The sequence below is a fragment of the Gorilla gorilla genome, chromosome 4, assembly GCF_029281585.2.
Source record: "Gorilla gorilla gorilla isolate KB3781 chromosome 4, NHGRI_mGorGor1-v2.1_pri, whole genome shotgun sequence".
NCBI classification, from domain to species: Eukaryota; Metazoa; Chordata; class Mammalia; order Primates; family Hominidae; genus Gorilla; species Gorilla gorilla.
In genome coordinates this window covers 60,551,773-60,567,745 of record NC_073228.2, presented here as the reverse complement: position 1 = coordinate 60,567,745, position 15,973 = coordinate 60,551,773, and the positions used below count along the sequence as shown (strand labels likewise).

Below are 15,973 nucleotides of genomic sequence, written 5' to 3'. Positions count from 1 at the left end.
CTGTCTTCCAGAATGAGGTTGGTTATTGCAGGTTTGGAAAGGTCTTTATTTTCCCTCATGCCTGACTGGTAGAGGATCAAATTCTAAGCTGAAAACAGAGTTTTATTTATTTATTTTTTTGAGACAGGGTCTCACTCTGTAGATCCTGTACAGAGGCTGTAGTGTAGTGGCACAGTCACGGCTCACTGCAGCCTTGACCTCCTGGGCTCAAGTGATCCTCCCACCTCACTCTCCTGAGTAGCTGGGACTACAGGCGCAAGCCACCATTCCCGGCTAATTTTTGTATTTTTTGTAGAGACAGGTTTTCGCCATGTTGCCTAGGCTGGTCTAGGACTCCTGGGCTCAAGCGATCTGCTTGCCTTGGCCTCCTAAAGTGCTGAGTCTGCAGGCATGAGCCACTGCACCCGGCCACTGAAAACAATAGTTTAATTTTTATTATATTTATAGATATTTTTCAGCAACCATACTTTTTATTTCCAAGATCTCTTTCTTGTTCTCTGCTTGTTCCTTTTCTATAGCAGACTATATTTTGTTAAACTGATTAAATATATTCCTAAAAACTTTCTGAGTATACTTTCTGAAATTTGGAATTTCAAAATAGTTCCTTTCCATTAAATTCTGTTTGTTTACTTTGGTTCTGCTCTGTTTGCTTTGCTATTTCTTCAAATGTCTGGGAGTTCTTGGCTGTCCATTCCTATTTAAGAATATAGGCATGTAGTATGGACCATCTATACTGTCTTGTAGGTAATCTGTTTCTCTAGTATAGGCTCACTCCAGGATGGGTAAGCTGGCTCAGGTTTCTTTCTACAAGGGTGGTATATGTCAAGTGGTAGGCACAGAATGCACAGAGAAGGAGCAGTCTGGGAGGTTAGGTCCTCTGAAATTCCAAGATGAGAGAGGTTCCCACTCTTAGGGCCAGCACTCACTCTAGAAGACCTACTGTATCCAGGCAGATCATTATTTTCTGAGACAGTCTTGCTCTGTTGCCCAGGCTGGAGTGCAATGGCACAATCTCGGCTCACTAAAACCTCCACCACCTGGGTTCAAGCAATTCTCCTGTCTCAGCCTCCTGAGTAGCTGGGACTACAGGCGCATGCCACAAAGCCCAGCTAATTTTTGTATTTTTAATAGAGATGGGGTTTCACCATATTGGTCAGGCTGGTTTCGAACTCCTGACCTCAGGTGATCCACCTGCCTCGGCCTCCCAAAGTGTTGGGATTACAGACTTGAGCCACCGCCCTCAGCCAGATCATTCTTTTTAATCTTTGCTTATCTGATGTGCAAAAAAGTCAGAAGCTTTTATGATTAAGAAAGTAAATGGACTAAGCATTTTTGAGAAACTAAAAAATGAACAACAAAATAAATGAAAGGAAAATAAAGAAAAAGAAGTAAAGGCTGGGCGCGGTGGCTCACACCTGTAATCCCAGCACTTCGGGAGGCCAAGGCAGGTGGATCACGAGGTCAGGAGATCGAGACCATCCTGGCTAACAATGGTGAAACCCCATCTCTATTAAAATATACAAAAAATTAGCCAGGCATGGTGGCGGGTGCCTGTAGTCCCAGCTACTCAGGAGGCTGAGGCAGGATAATGGCGTGAACCCAGGAAAAAAAAAAAGAAAAAGAAGTGAAGATCAGCTGGGTGTGGTGGTTCGTGCTTCCACTTTGGGAGGCTGAGGTGAGAGGATTGCTTGAGCTCAGGACTTTGAGGCCAGCTTGGGCAACACTGGGAGAAACAGCCTCTATAACAAAAAATAAATCAAAAAAATTAGCTGAGTGTGATGGTGCATACCTGCAGTCACAGCTACTTGGGAGGCTGAGGTGGGAGGATCGCTTGAGCCTGGGAGTTGGAAGTTGCAGTGAGCCAAGAACGCACCACCACACACTGCATTCCAGCTTGTGTGACAGACCAGGACCCTGTCTTGGAAAAAAAAAACAACAGTAAAGATTAAAGCAGAAATTAGTGAATAAAACCCAGAAAACAATCAAATTAATGACAAATCTAAGAACTTGTCTTTTAAAATAGCATTGAAATAGAAAAATCTCTATTAAGATAAATATAAAGAAGCAAATTAAATACAAAGAAGCATTAAATATATTGCATTAGTAATGAGACAAATGAATGTGATCAGATTTCATGGAGGTTTAAAACATTCAAGATAATCTTTTAAATTTAATTTTATTATTATTATTAAATTTTTTTTTATAGAGATGAGGTCTGGCTGGGTGTGGCAGCTCACGCCTGTAATCCCAGCACTTTGGGAGGCCGAGGCGGGTGGATCACCCGAGGTTGGGAGTTTGACACTAGCCTGGCCAATGTGGTAAAACCCTGTCTCTACTAAAAATACCAAATTAGCTGGGTGTGATGGCACACACCTGTAGTCCCAGCTACTCAGGAGGCTGAGACAGGAGAATCGCTTGAGCTTGGGAGGTGGGGATTGCAGTGAGCCAAGATCATGCCACTGCACTACAGCCTGGGTGACGAGTGAGACTCTGTCATAAAATAAAATAAAATAAAATAATAAAATAAAAAATAAAATAAAAAATATAAGGTTTTGCTGTGTTTCCCAGGCTGGTCTTGAACTCCTGGGCTCAAGAGATGCTCCCACTTAGGCCTCCTAAAGTGCTGGGATTACAGGTGTGAGCCACCATGCCCAGCCTCAAGAGAATCTTGTGCTAATAATTCTGAAACTCATAATGAAATAAATATTTTAGGAAGGTGTATATTACCAAAATTTAGTCAAGAAGTAGGAAAAGTAGCTGGACGCAGTGGCTTATGCCTGTAATCCAGCACTTTGGGAGGCTGAGGCAGGAGAATCACTCGAGGCTAGGAGTTTGAGACCAGCCTGGGCAACATAGTGAGATCCACATCTAAAAAAAAAAAAAAAAGCAGAAGAAGAAGAAGTAAAAAAGGTGATAGGTGGGATGCAGTGGCTTATTCCTATAATCCCAGCACTTTGGTTTGGGAGGCTGAGGTGGGCAGATCATGAGATCAGGAGTTCGAGACCAGCCTGGCCAACATGATGAAAACCTGTCTCTACTAAAAATACAAAAATCAGCTGAGTGTGGTGGTATGCGCCTGTAATCCCAGCTACTCAGGAGGCTGAGGCAGGAGAATCGCTTGAACCTGGGAGGTGGAGGTTGCAGTGAGCAAAGATCGCGCCACTGCACTCCAGCCTGGGCAACAAGAGCAAAACTACATCTCAAAAAATAAATAAATAAATAAATAAATAAAGGTGATAAAAGTTGGTAGAAAAGTGAGAAATTATCCTAAGACTCTCCCTACTCCAACTAGAATTGGGCTGGTTCTATAGAGTTTTATGGGCAAGCTCTAATTGTGATACTTTACTTCCTATCTGAATATTGCCACACCTCTAACAAAACATCCATAGTATTTACTTCTTTCTGTTCAGTTCTCTGGTAAATTAGATAAGAAAAGGCAGATGTTGTAAACTTGTACTATCTATCTACCTACTCAACAGATGCTAATAGGTGTCAAGCCTTGCCCCAAGAGCTGGTAACAAAGATGAACGAAAGATCCACAACTTAAAAATATTAAGATATATTTATATCATTTATATCAAAGATATATTTATATCATTTCATTTGGGGGCAGCAAGCTCCTCTTTTATTATTATATCCCTGCTGGTGAGAAATAACCCCATTTGTATCTTATGGTGAATATGATCTCTGATTATGTTAAATACTTAGAAGGCCCGGCACGACGGCTCATGCCTGTAATTCCAGAACTTTGGGAGGCCAGGGCGGGCAGATAACCTGAGGTCAGGAGTTCAAAACCACCTGGCCAACATGGCGAAAACCCATCTCTACAAAAAATACGAAAATTAGCCAGGCGTAGTGGCACATGCCTATAATCCCAGCTACTCGTGAAGCTGAGGCAGGAGAATCCCTTGAACCCGGGAGGCAGAGGATGCAGTGAGCTGAGATCATGCCACTTGCACTCCAGCCTGGGTGACAGAGCGAGACTTCATCTAAAAAAAAAAAAAAAATTGTGCACGTATAGTCCCAGCTACTCAGGAGGCTGAGGCAGGAGAATCGCTTGAACCCGGGAGGCAGAAGTTGCAGTGAACTGAGATCGCGCCACTGCACTCCAGCCTGAGCAATGGAGCAGGACTCCATCTCCAAAAAAATAAATAAATGAATAAATAAATAAAAATAACATAAAAAATAAAAAATAAATAAAAATTAAGAAACCACAACAAATACTCAGAGATAGAGGATGTTGGTGGGCTTAAGAGGAGGAAAAATCTAGTACTAGGAATGTTGTGGAAGTGGTGGCTATTTTTTGATTTTTTATTTTTATTTACATATACTTTTTGAGACAGAGTATCTCTCTGTTGCCCAGGCTGGTGTGCAATGGCAAAATCTCGACTCACCGCAACCTCTGCCTCCCAGGTTCAAGCGATTCTCCTGTCTCAGCCTCCCGAGTAGCTGGGTTACAGGTGCCTGAGTGGTGGCTGTTTTAAAGGAATTGGTTTCAAGTTTTTACAATTGTGAACTCCATCAATAAAAACGGGGGGGTATATATCCCCCATTATATGTATATCTGTTTATTCATAAATAATATTAATGTATCATATTTAATTTATATAAATTAAATTATAAGTAATACTCCATGTGTTTAATTATATATTAATTATAAAACGAATAAAATACATTTTAAAGTTAAAGATGAAAAATAATATTTTAAAATCAATTTTTTTTCTTTGTTTTAGAGATGGGTTCTCACTCTGTTGGCTAGATTTGTCTTGAACTGCCGACCTCAAGCAATCCTCCTGCCTCAGCCTCCCAAAGTGCTAGGATTACAGGTGTGAGCCACCATGCCCGGCTAATTTTGGTATTCTTAGTAGAGACAAGGTTTTGCCATGTTGGCCAGACTGGTCTCGAACTCCTGATCTCAGGTGATCTGCGGTCCTTGGCCTCACAAAGCGCTGGGATTACAAGCGTGAGTCACCACACCTGGCCCATAATTGTCTTTCTAATTGAGTAGAATATAGGGGCCAAGGACTTCACATTGTTTCTGTATTCCCAGTACCTAGATTAGTACCTGGAAAATAGTAGGGGCTCAATAAATGTCTGATAAATGAATGAATATTAAGAATGATAGGCTGGGCATGGTGGCTCACGCTTGTAATTCCAGCACTTTGGGAGGCTGAGTTGGGTGGATTACCCTCAGGAGTTCAAGACCAGCATGGCCAACATGGTGAAACTCCATCTGTACTAAAAATACAAAAATTAGCCAGGTGTGGTGGCCTGTGCCTGTACTCTCAGATACTCGGGAGGCTGAGGCGGGAGAATTGCTTGAATTTGGGAGGTAGAGGTTGGAGTGAGCCAAGATCATGCGACTGCACTGCAGCCTAGGTGACAAGAGTGAGACTTTGTCTCAAAAAAAAAAAAAAAAAAAAAGGAAGGAAGAAAGAAAGATTGGCTGATACCAGGCAGGAGGATCTCTCAAGCCCAGGAGTTCAAGACCAGCCTGGGCAACATAGTGAGACTTTAAAAACAAAAGAATGATAGGTTGGGCATGTTGGCTCACACCTATAATCCCAGAGCTTCGGGAGGCCAAGCTGGAAGGATCACTCGAGGCCAGGAGTAGTTCAAGACCAGTCTGGGCAACACATAGTGAGTCCCTGTGTTAAAAAGGCTGGGCACAGTGGCTCATGCCTGTAATCCCAGCACTTTGGGAGGCCGAGGTGGGTGGATCATGAGGTCAAGAGTTTGAGACCAGCCTGGCCAACATGGTGAAACCCCGTCTCTACTAAGAATACAAAAATTAGCCGGGGGTGGTGGCGTGTGACTGTAATCCCAGCTACTTGGGAGGCTGAGGCAGGAGAATCGCTTGAACCCGGCAGGCAGAGGTTGCAGTGAGCCAAGATCATGCCACTGCACTCCAGCCTGGGTGACAGAGCAAGACTTTATCTCAAAAAAAAAAAAAAAGAAAAAGAAAAAAGATAAAGGAAAAAAAGGAATCATAGTTAAAAAGCAAAGAAAAAAAGTGTAAGATCAGAGTAGTAAGCATGAGTGTATATTTCAGCAGCCCTGGTTGGAGGAGGGATGGTGATATGGTTTGGCTTTGTGTCCCTGTCCAAATCTAAGGTCTAATTGTAATCCCCCGTGTTGGAGGAGGGGTCTGATGGGAGGTGATTGGATCATGGGGCAGCTTCTAATGGTTTAGCACCATCCCTCTAGGGCTGCTTGTTTAAATGCATGTATCACCTCTCCCACTCACCTCTCTGTTGCTGGTCATGTGAATATGTGCTTGCTTCCCTTTTGCTTTCTGCTATGATTGCAAGTTTCCTGAGGCCTCCCCAGAAGCAAAAGCTTGTACAGCCCACAGAACGATGAACGATTAAATCTCATTTCTTTATAAATTACCCAGTCTCGGGTAGTTCTTTATAGCAGTGTTAGAATGGACTAATACAGAAAATTGGTACCAGAGAAGTGGGGCATTGCTATAAACATACCTGAAAATGTGGAAGTGACTTTGGGACTGGGTAATGGGCAGAGGTTGAAACAGTTTGGAGAGCTCAGAAGAAGACAGGAAGATGAGGGAAAGTTTGGAACTTCCTAGAGACTTATTGAATGGTTGTGACCAAAATGCTGATAGTGATATGGACAATGAAGTCCAGGCCAAGGTGGTCTCAGATGCAGATGAGGAACTTACTGGAAACTGGAGTGAAGGTCACTCTTGCTATGCTTTAGCAAAGAGACTGGTGGCATTGTGCCCCTGCTCTAGGGATCTGTTGAACTTTGAACTTGAGAGAGATGATTTAGGCTATCTGGTGGAAGAAATTTCTAAGTAGTAAAGCATTTAACAGTGGGTGCTTCTAACGGTGTATGCTTATATGCATGTGCAAAGAGATTATCTGAAACTGGAATTTATATTTAAAAGAGAAGCAGAGCATAAATTTTGGAAAATTTGCAGCCCAGCTGTGTGGTAGAAAAGAAAAACCCATTTTCTGGGGAAGAATTCAAGCAGGTTGCAGAAATTTGAATAAGTGAAGAGAAGCCAAATGTTAATAGCCAAGACAATGGGGAAAATGCCTCCAAGGCACTTCAGAGACCTTCTTGGCAGCCCCTCCCATCACAGGCCTGGAGGCCTGGGCTGAGGGCCCTGCTGCTGTGTGAAGCCTTGAAACCTGGCACCCTGCATTGTGATCACTCAGCTCCAGCCATGGCTAAAAGGGGCCAAGGTACAGCTCAGCCATTGTTTCAGAGGATGCAAGCTAAAAGCCTTAGTGGCTTCCATGTGGTATTAAGCCTGCATGTGTGCAGAGGGCAAGAATTGAGGCTTGGGAGCTTCCACCTACATTTCAGATGGAAACACCTGGATGTCCAGGCAGAAGTCTGCTGCAGGGGTGGAGCCCTCATGGAGACCCCCTACTAGGGCAATGCAGAGGGGAAATATGGGGTTGGAGTCCCCACACAAGAGTCCCCACTGGGGCACTGCCTAGTGGGGCTGTGAGAAGAAGGCCACCACCTTCCAGACCCCAGAATGGTAGATCCATGAATGGCTCACACTGTGCACCTGGAAAAGCCACAGGCACTCAACATCAGCCCATGAAAGCACCTGCAGGGGCTGTGCCCTGCAAGGTTACAGAGATACAACTGTCTAAGGCCTTGGGAGCCCACCCCTTGCATCAGTGTGGACTGGATGTGACACATAGAGTCAAAGGAGATTATTTTGGAGCTTTAAGGTTTAATGACTGCCCTGCTGGGTTTTGGACTTGCATGGGGCATATAGCCCCTTTGTTTTGGCTGAATTCTTTCTCTTAGAATGGGTGTATTTACCCAAGGCCTATATCCCCATTGTATCTTGAAAGCAACTAACTTGATTACTTGTTTTTGACTTTACAGGCTTGTCGGTGGAAGGGGAGTCTTGCCTTGTCTCAGATGAGACTTTGGACTTGGACTTTTGAGTTAATGCTAGAATGAGTTAAGACTTTGAGGGACTGTTAGGAAGGCATGATTTTGTTTTGAAATGTGAGAAGGACATGAGATTTGTGAGGGGCCAGGGGCAGAATGATATGGTTTGGCTCTGTGTCCTTGCCCTAATCTCATGTCTAATTATAATCCTCAGTGTTGAAGGAGGGGCCTGGTGGAAGGTGATTGGATCATGGGGGCAGTTTCTAATGGTTTAGCACCATCCCGTTAGTGCTGCTTGTTTAAAAGTGTGTAGCACCTCCCCCACCCCCCTCTCTTCTGCCAGCCATGTGAAGATGTGCTTGCTTCCCCTTTGCCTTCCACTATGATTGTAAGTTTTCTGAGGCCTCTCAAGAAGCAGAAACCTGTACCGCCCACAGAACCATGAGCTGATTAAACCTCTTACCTTTTTCTTCTTTTTCCCCTGAGAGGAGTCTCACTCTGTCACTCAGGCTGGAGTTCAGTGGTGCGATCTCAACTTATTGCAACCTCTGCCTCCCAGGTTCAAGTGATTCTCGTGCCTCAGCCAACTGAGTAGCGGGGATTACAGGCACCCACCACCATGCCTGGCTAATTTTTGTATTTTTAGTAGAGATGGGGTTTTGCCATGTTGGCCAGGCTGGTCTCGAACTCCTGACCTCAGGTGATCCACCCACCTTGGCCTCCCAAAGTGCTGGGATTACAGGCATGAGCTACTGTGCCTGGCCTAAATCTCTTTTCCTTATAAATTACCCAGTCTTAGGTAGTTCATTTTGGCAATGTGATAACAGACTAATACAGATGGAATTTATCTTCTGATAATCTTGGGGCTTGGATTTTAAACCACACATAGGGAAAGAGACAAGAGCTTTAGCTTGGTCAACATGGAAGTTGAAACTAAGATACCTATCTAAAGCCAGGATGCTCAAAGGGCTGTCCCTTCAATGAAAGAGGTAGCCAGGAAAAAAAAAAAAAAAAAAAAAGCTATCCCCTGTATCCCCTGACACAGGCAGCCAACAAGGAAACCTATTTGTTTCAGCCTGGGTAGAAAAATAAATAAAAATCTTCTCTGGTAAATTGTAACTTTATGACTTTCTCATTTGGGAATTGTATTAGGCTGTTTTTGTGTTGCTACAAAGAAATACCAGAGGCCAGGTGTAGTGGCTCACACCTATAATCCCAGTACTTTGGAAGGCCAAGTCAGGTGGATCACTTGAGGTCAGGAGTTTGAGACCAGCCTGGCCAACATGGCAAAACCCCATCTCTACTAAAACTACAAAAAAATTAGCCGAGTATGGTGGCTCATGCCTGTAATCCCAGCTACTCGGGAGGCTGAGGGACAAGAATCGCTTGAGTCCAGGAGGCAGAGGTTGCAGTGAGCCGAGATTGCACTACTGCACTCCAGCATGGGCAACAGAGCGAGCCTCTGTCTCAAAAAAGTAAAAGAAAAAGAAATACCTGAGACTGAATAATTTATCAGAAATGCAGCTTAATTGGCTCATGGTTCTGCAGCTGCACAGGAAGCCATGTGGCATCTGCTTTTGGGGAAGCTTCAGGAAGCTTCTAATCATGGCAGAAGGCAAAGTGGGAGCAGGCACATCATGTGGTGAAAGCAGGAGCAAGAGAGAGCAAGGTGCCACACTTTTATGTTTTATATATATATATATATATATATATATATATATATATTTTTTTTTTTTTTAGATAGAGTCTCGCTCTGTCACCAGGCTGGAGTACAGTGGTGCAATCTTGGCTCACTGCAACCTCTGCCTCCTGGGTTCAAGTGATTCTCCTGCCTCAGCCTCATGAGTAGCTGGGACTACTGGCGTGCACCACCATACCCAGCTAATTTTTATATTTTTAGTAGAAGACGGGGTTTCACCATGTTGGCCAGGATGGTCTTGATCTCTTGACCTCGTGATCTGCCCGCCTTGGCCTTCCAAAGTGCTGGGATTACAGGTGTGAGCCACTGCACCCAGCCTGTTGTTTTTATATATTTTTTATTTTATATTTTTCAGACTGCTCAGCCTCTTGAGTAGCTAGGATTATAGGTGCCCACGACCATGCCTGGCCAATTTTTGTATTTTTACTAGAGGTGGGGTTTCACCATGTTGGCCAGGCTGATCTCGAACTCTTGGCCTCAAGTGATTTACCCACCTTGGCCTCCCAAAGTGCTGTGATTACAGGTGTGAGCCACCATGCCCAGCCAAGGTGCCACACTTTTAAACAGCCAGGTCTTGAGAGAAGTCACTTGCTATCATGAGGACAGCACCAAGGGATGGTACTAAACCATTCATAAGAAATCAACCCCCATGATCCAATCACCTCCCTCCAGGTGCCACCCCCAATACTGGGAATTACAATTCAACATGAGATTTGGGCAGAGACACACGTTCAAACTATATCAGGGATTAAATCATATTATCTTTGTAGTGGAGAAATTCCCCAAACTCTGTAAACTAACATCAATGTAGTCATGAACACATAATATTGAGATGTGATTGCAGAAGTGAACTCAACCCAGATCTCCTAGCAATAACAAAGATAAAACCCAGTTGAAGATGAGCTCATAATCCATAATTACAAATACAGGAGAAAACAATCCTGCAGGAGGGAGAGTCAGCAGACACAACAAACTGCAGGATCAGGCTCCCACGAATAGCAATAATGATCAGATACAGATTAGAGACTTTGTTTTAAAGAATGAAAAACACAAAAGAAGGAACCCAAAGCATAAGCAAATAATATGATACTTTGAAAAAAGTCAGCTTTAGAGAAGGACCAAACCAATCTTGTAGAAATAAAAAAATAGGTTTTATTTATTTTTTTCTTAAAATTTTCATTATTTTCTCTGGGCACGGTGGCTCACGCCTGTAATCCCAGCACTAGGGGAGGCCAAGGCGGGCAGATCACCTGAGGTTGGGAATTCAAGACCAGCCTGACCAACCTGGAGAAACCCCGTCTCTACTAAAAATACAAAATTAGCTGGGCATGGTGGCTCATGCCTGTAATCTCAGCTACTCGGGAGGCTGAGTCAGGAGAATCGCTTGAACCCAGGAGGCAGAGGTTGCGGTGAGCCGAGATCACCCCATTGCACTCCTACCTGGGCAACAAGAGTGAAACTCCATCTCAAAAAAAAAAATTACTAATTATTTACGAGTAACGAAAGCCCAATATGTGTTAAATTAAATAATTTTTTTGAAAAATAGCTATTTTTTCACATAGTAAGACTCACAAAAAATAACTATTTTTCTAAACAACAAGAAAAATTCATTAGTGAGAAGAGTCCCAACTGCTTTACTTTTTTGAGACAGTCTTGCTGTGTTGCCCAGGCTGGAGTGCAGTGGCGTGATCTCGTCTCACTGCAACCTCCGCCTCCCCAGTTCACGCCATTCTTCTGCCTCAGCCTCCCGAGTAGCTGGGACTACAGGTGCCCACCACCACGCACGGCTAATTTTTTGTATTTTTAGTAGAGACGAGATTTCACCATGTTAGCCAGGATGGTCTCGATCTCCTGACCTCGTGATCCGCCTGCCTCGGCCTCCCAAAGTGCTGGGATTACAGGCGTGAGCCACCGTGCCCAGCCATGCTTTACATTTTTGCAAGTATCTTTAATGTCTGACGGTAGATGAAAGCTAGATTCTCATATCTACTTCTTTATTCAGCCTGTTATAATGTCACACCAGATAGCTGCTCAAAAATTCCTCTGGACACTCATGAGAAAATGAGAGTGCAAAAGATAAATTATGTCTTAGTATTATAAAAATAGCTTTGACCTAGAATACTCTTCAAGAATACTCTTGAAGACCCCCAGACCATACTTTGAGAACCACTGCTCTAGACGAATGTCATCATTTTACAAATAAGGACCCTGGACCTCTGAGAGAGTAAATGAGAAATCCAACATCACACAACCTGTCAATAGTAGGATACAGACATTAGATGGTTTGTCTCACTTCTCTGGGTTTAGGTTCTCAGTTGGAAACCTGGGAAATACACCCTAATGGCCTGTCCTATTCCCTGTAAGTTGCAAAGACTATCACAATATATTACCCCCAATCCACTTTTTAAAAATAAATTAGTAATTTTAAAAATAATTTAAATTAATAAATCAACAAACTTGGTAAATTTTGCAACAGGCATACTGTGTTTGAATCTAAACTACAATATTTGAATTCTGATTTCTATTTGAACAGAACACTAAGGCAAATTTGACTGCATCCTATTCCATGCAAGCTAGTAATGACAAACTGCACAGTAAATATCACAGATAAATATGGAAAGCAGATTACCCATAATATCAGTATTTATCATATATCCTGTGTCTGAAATATAATTCAATTATACATATTTCAGAAAAATGTTATCAAGTACTAGCTGAAAGGGTGGTGGGTACATTAAGAGACTGCAAATAAACTGGTGATCACAAGAACTTTTTTAGATAAAATGGAGTTGCACCGAAATGTAGATATTTTTCATTCCCTAACCTGACCTTATTTTTGTCTTTTAAAGAAAATCAAGAAATCTTCTTGGCCACCTAGAGATGATTTCCTTTGTATCCTACCAGATGGTTCAGATCTTCTTTAAATGGAACATAGTTTTGTTCTTTTAAAGAACACAGGGCCCAGAAGGAGGAAATTGTTCCCAGGGAACCCACTCCCAACTTTCATTTTTTTCAGGCTCTACATTCTTTGGTTCTGAATCATGAGTCACGTCCACTTCTCCTTTCATTAATACAGTAACATAATGGTAATTCTTCTCAGTGAAAGAATTCACAACTGAGGCAAAGCGAACATTTTTCAGGTGAAGAGCTTCTTCCCAGGTTTCCCTTTGAGCACATTCTTCCCAGTTCTCACTGAACTCCAAATGACCCCCAGAAAGCTGAAAACTGCTGGCTCCAAATGACCCTTTCCTCTTCCCCAGGAGGACACAACACGGATGCTTGCAGCTGGTCACCACAACTCAGACTCTGACTCTGGGCGGCCGCCCCTGCGGCTTCACGTTGGCTGTCATAGTGCAAGCAGGAGGACCAAAAAATATGTTTTAAGTTGGTTAACACTAAAGTTGAGTGAATGGGCTGGGCGCGATGGCTCACGCCTGTAATCCCAGCACTTTGGGAGGCCAAGGCAGGTGGATCACTTGAGGTCAGGAGTACAAAACCAGCCTGGCCAACATGGTGAAACCCCATCTCTACTAAAAATACAAAAAAAAACCCCAACAACAACAACAATAACAACAAAATAGGCATGGTGGCATGCGCTTGTAGTACCAGCTGCTCAGGGGACTGAGGCCAGAGAATCGCTTGAACCCGGAAGGCAGAGGTTGCAGTGAGCTGAGATTGCACCACTGCACTCCAGCCTGGGCAACAGAGCGAGACTCTGTCTGGAAAACAAAGCAAAACAAGTTTAGTGGATGGATTACGTAGCAGATTAGAAAGAGCTGATGATATAATCCAGTAACTATTAAATGAAATTAAGAAAATTCCTTGCAAGGTAGTATGGAGAGACAAGGAGATAGAAAATATAAAAGATATGGAAAAGAGATGCAGATAGTTTTACGCAGTCCAATAGAAATATAATATGAGATACATACATACATAATTTAAATTTTCTAGTACCAACCTAACAGAAAGTAAAAAGAAACACATGAAATTAATCCAAAATATTATTTCATCGTGTAATATAAAGTCACGAATAAATATTTTATATTCTTTTTTTCCTACTGTCTTTGAAACCCAGTGTGTATTTTGCACTTATACCACACGCAGCTCAGTTTGGACTAGCTAGTGCTCAACAGCCATATGCAGCTAGTGACTATTATACTGGACAATGCAGATCTAACTTACATGTAATAAGATTTCCAAGATAGAAGGGAGACAGAGAAGGCAATATTTGAAGAGATAATGGCAGATAATTTTCCAGGATTACTGGGAGGCAGGAATCCTGAGATTCAGGAAAGCTGGTGCATCATGATCAGGATGTAAATATTTTGTAGTGAAGCTGATAAAAGCTGAAAGCAAAAAATTTGTTAAAATTAACTACAGGGAAAAGATGGATTACCTACAAAGGAACTTCGATTAGACTGAAGACAGTCACCTTTAAAATGTTGACTGAAAAGTTACAAATGTAGGAATTTTATACCCACTTGAACTATCAATAAAGAGTGAGAGTAAAATAAAGTCAAAGACAAGGTTATCACTAACAGACTTTCACTAAAAGAGAACTGTAATACAATTCAAATACGATAAGGTGTCTGGAGGTCTGGGGAGATGTGGCAGTATGTGAGAGAAGGGTTCCCCAAAAGAGATAAAAATATAATGTACATTTTCCTTGTTTTTTACTATTTTTCCCCCTCTCCAGAGCTCCAATGGTAATGAATGCATAGTTACGGAGTCAGCACTAGTGTAGAACTGCAAGCCTTAACTCCTTGTCATAGCGTTAGGGAAGCAGGAGCCTAGGAGAGCCAGAATAAGGTCATTTTAAAATCAACTCCATCTTTTTTTTTTTTGAGACGGAATCTCCCTCTTGTTGCCCAGGCTGGAGTGCAGTGGCCCAATCTCAGCTCACTGCAACCTCTGCCTCCTGGGTTCAAGTGATTCTCCTGCCTCAGCCTCCTGGGTAGCTGGGATTACAGGCGCCTGCCACCACGCCCGGCTAATTTTTCTACTTTTAGTAGAGATGGGGTTTCGCCATGTTGGCCAGGTTGGTCTCGAACTCCTGACCTCAGGTGATCTGCCCACCTCAGCCTCCCAAGGTATTGGGATTACAGGTGTGAGCCACCTCACCCAGCCAATCAACTCCATCTTTTTTTTTTTTTTTTTTTTTTTTTTTTGAGACGGAGTCTTGCTTTGTCGCCCAGGCTGGAGTGCAGTGGCGCGATCTCAGCTCACTGCAAGCTCCACCTCCCGGGTTCACGCCATTCTCCTGCCTCAGCCTCCCGAGTAGCTGGGACTACAGGCGCCCACTACCACGCCCGGCTAATTTTTTGTATTTTTAGTAGAGACGGGGTTTCACCGTGTTAGCCAGGATGGTCTCGATCTCCTGACCTCGTGATCCACCCGCCTCGGCCTCCCAAAGTGCTGGGATTACAGGCGTGAGCCACCGCGCCCGGCCTGATCAACTCCATCTTAAAACCAGCAAGACACACCATGCGCAGTGGCTCACTCCTGTAATCCCAGCACGTTGGGAGGCTGGGCTGGGCAGATCACCTGAGATCAGGAGTTCAAGACCAGCCTGGCCAACATGGCGAAAGCCTGTCTTTACTAAAAATACAAAAATTAGGCCCAGTGTGATGGTGGGCACCTTTAATCCCAGCTACTCAGGAGGCTGAGGCAGGAGAATCGCTTGAACCTTGGAGGCAGAGGTTGCAGTGAGCTAAGATCGCACCACTGCACTCCAGCCTGGGCAACAGGAGCGAAACTCCATTTCAAAAAAAAAAATTAGCTGGGTGTGGTGGTGCACGCCTGTAATCCCAGCTACTTGGGAGGCTGAGGCAGGAGAATCGCTTGAACCCAGAAGGCAGAGGTTGCAGTGAGCCGAGATTGCACCATTGCACTCCAGCCTGGGCAACAAGAGTGAGATTCTGAAGAAAAAAAAAACTAGCATGACCCATGGTCATAAGATGTTTATAGTTGAGGAAACAACCTAAAGATTACCTGCAAGGACAGACTTCTACAAAAACAGAAAAGCCCAGATGTCCCAATACCCATAACAAGATTTGCTTTCAAGATAATTATGCTTTTTTTTAAAGATAGTTATGCTTTGATGTACTCACACAGTAGAATGTCAAGGATAGGTTTCTTTAAATCAATACCATAATAAATTTGGTCATGCTGTCTGCCCATCCGCATGTAGGCACAGCTTAGTTTAGTCTTTGTATAGACAAAGATCCCTGTAGAAGAAAAACTTAAAGACTATGTGTTCCTCTACTTGCTTTCCAAGGACACTCTATTCTATAATGGAGTAGCTTTCAATAAACTATCTCTTCTCACTGCACTCCGATTCTCCTTGAATTCTTCCCAGTGCGAGAGCCAAGAACCTTCTCTTGGGGTCTG

General features: G+C 43.3%; 1 pseudogene; it reads right to left on the bottom strand.

Annotated features, from left to right (window-relative positions):
• Window positions 1-12,457: 12,457 nt before the first annotated feature.
• LOC101147936 (nucleotide triphosphate diphosphatase NUDT15-like) lies at window positions 12,458-13,037 on the bottom strand (annotated as a pseudogene).
• Between the last annotated feature and the right edge of the window lie 2,936 nt (window positions 13,038-15,973).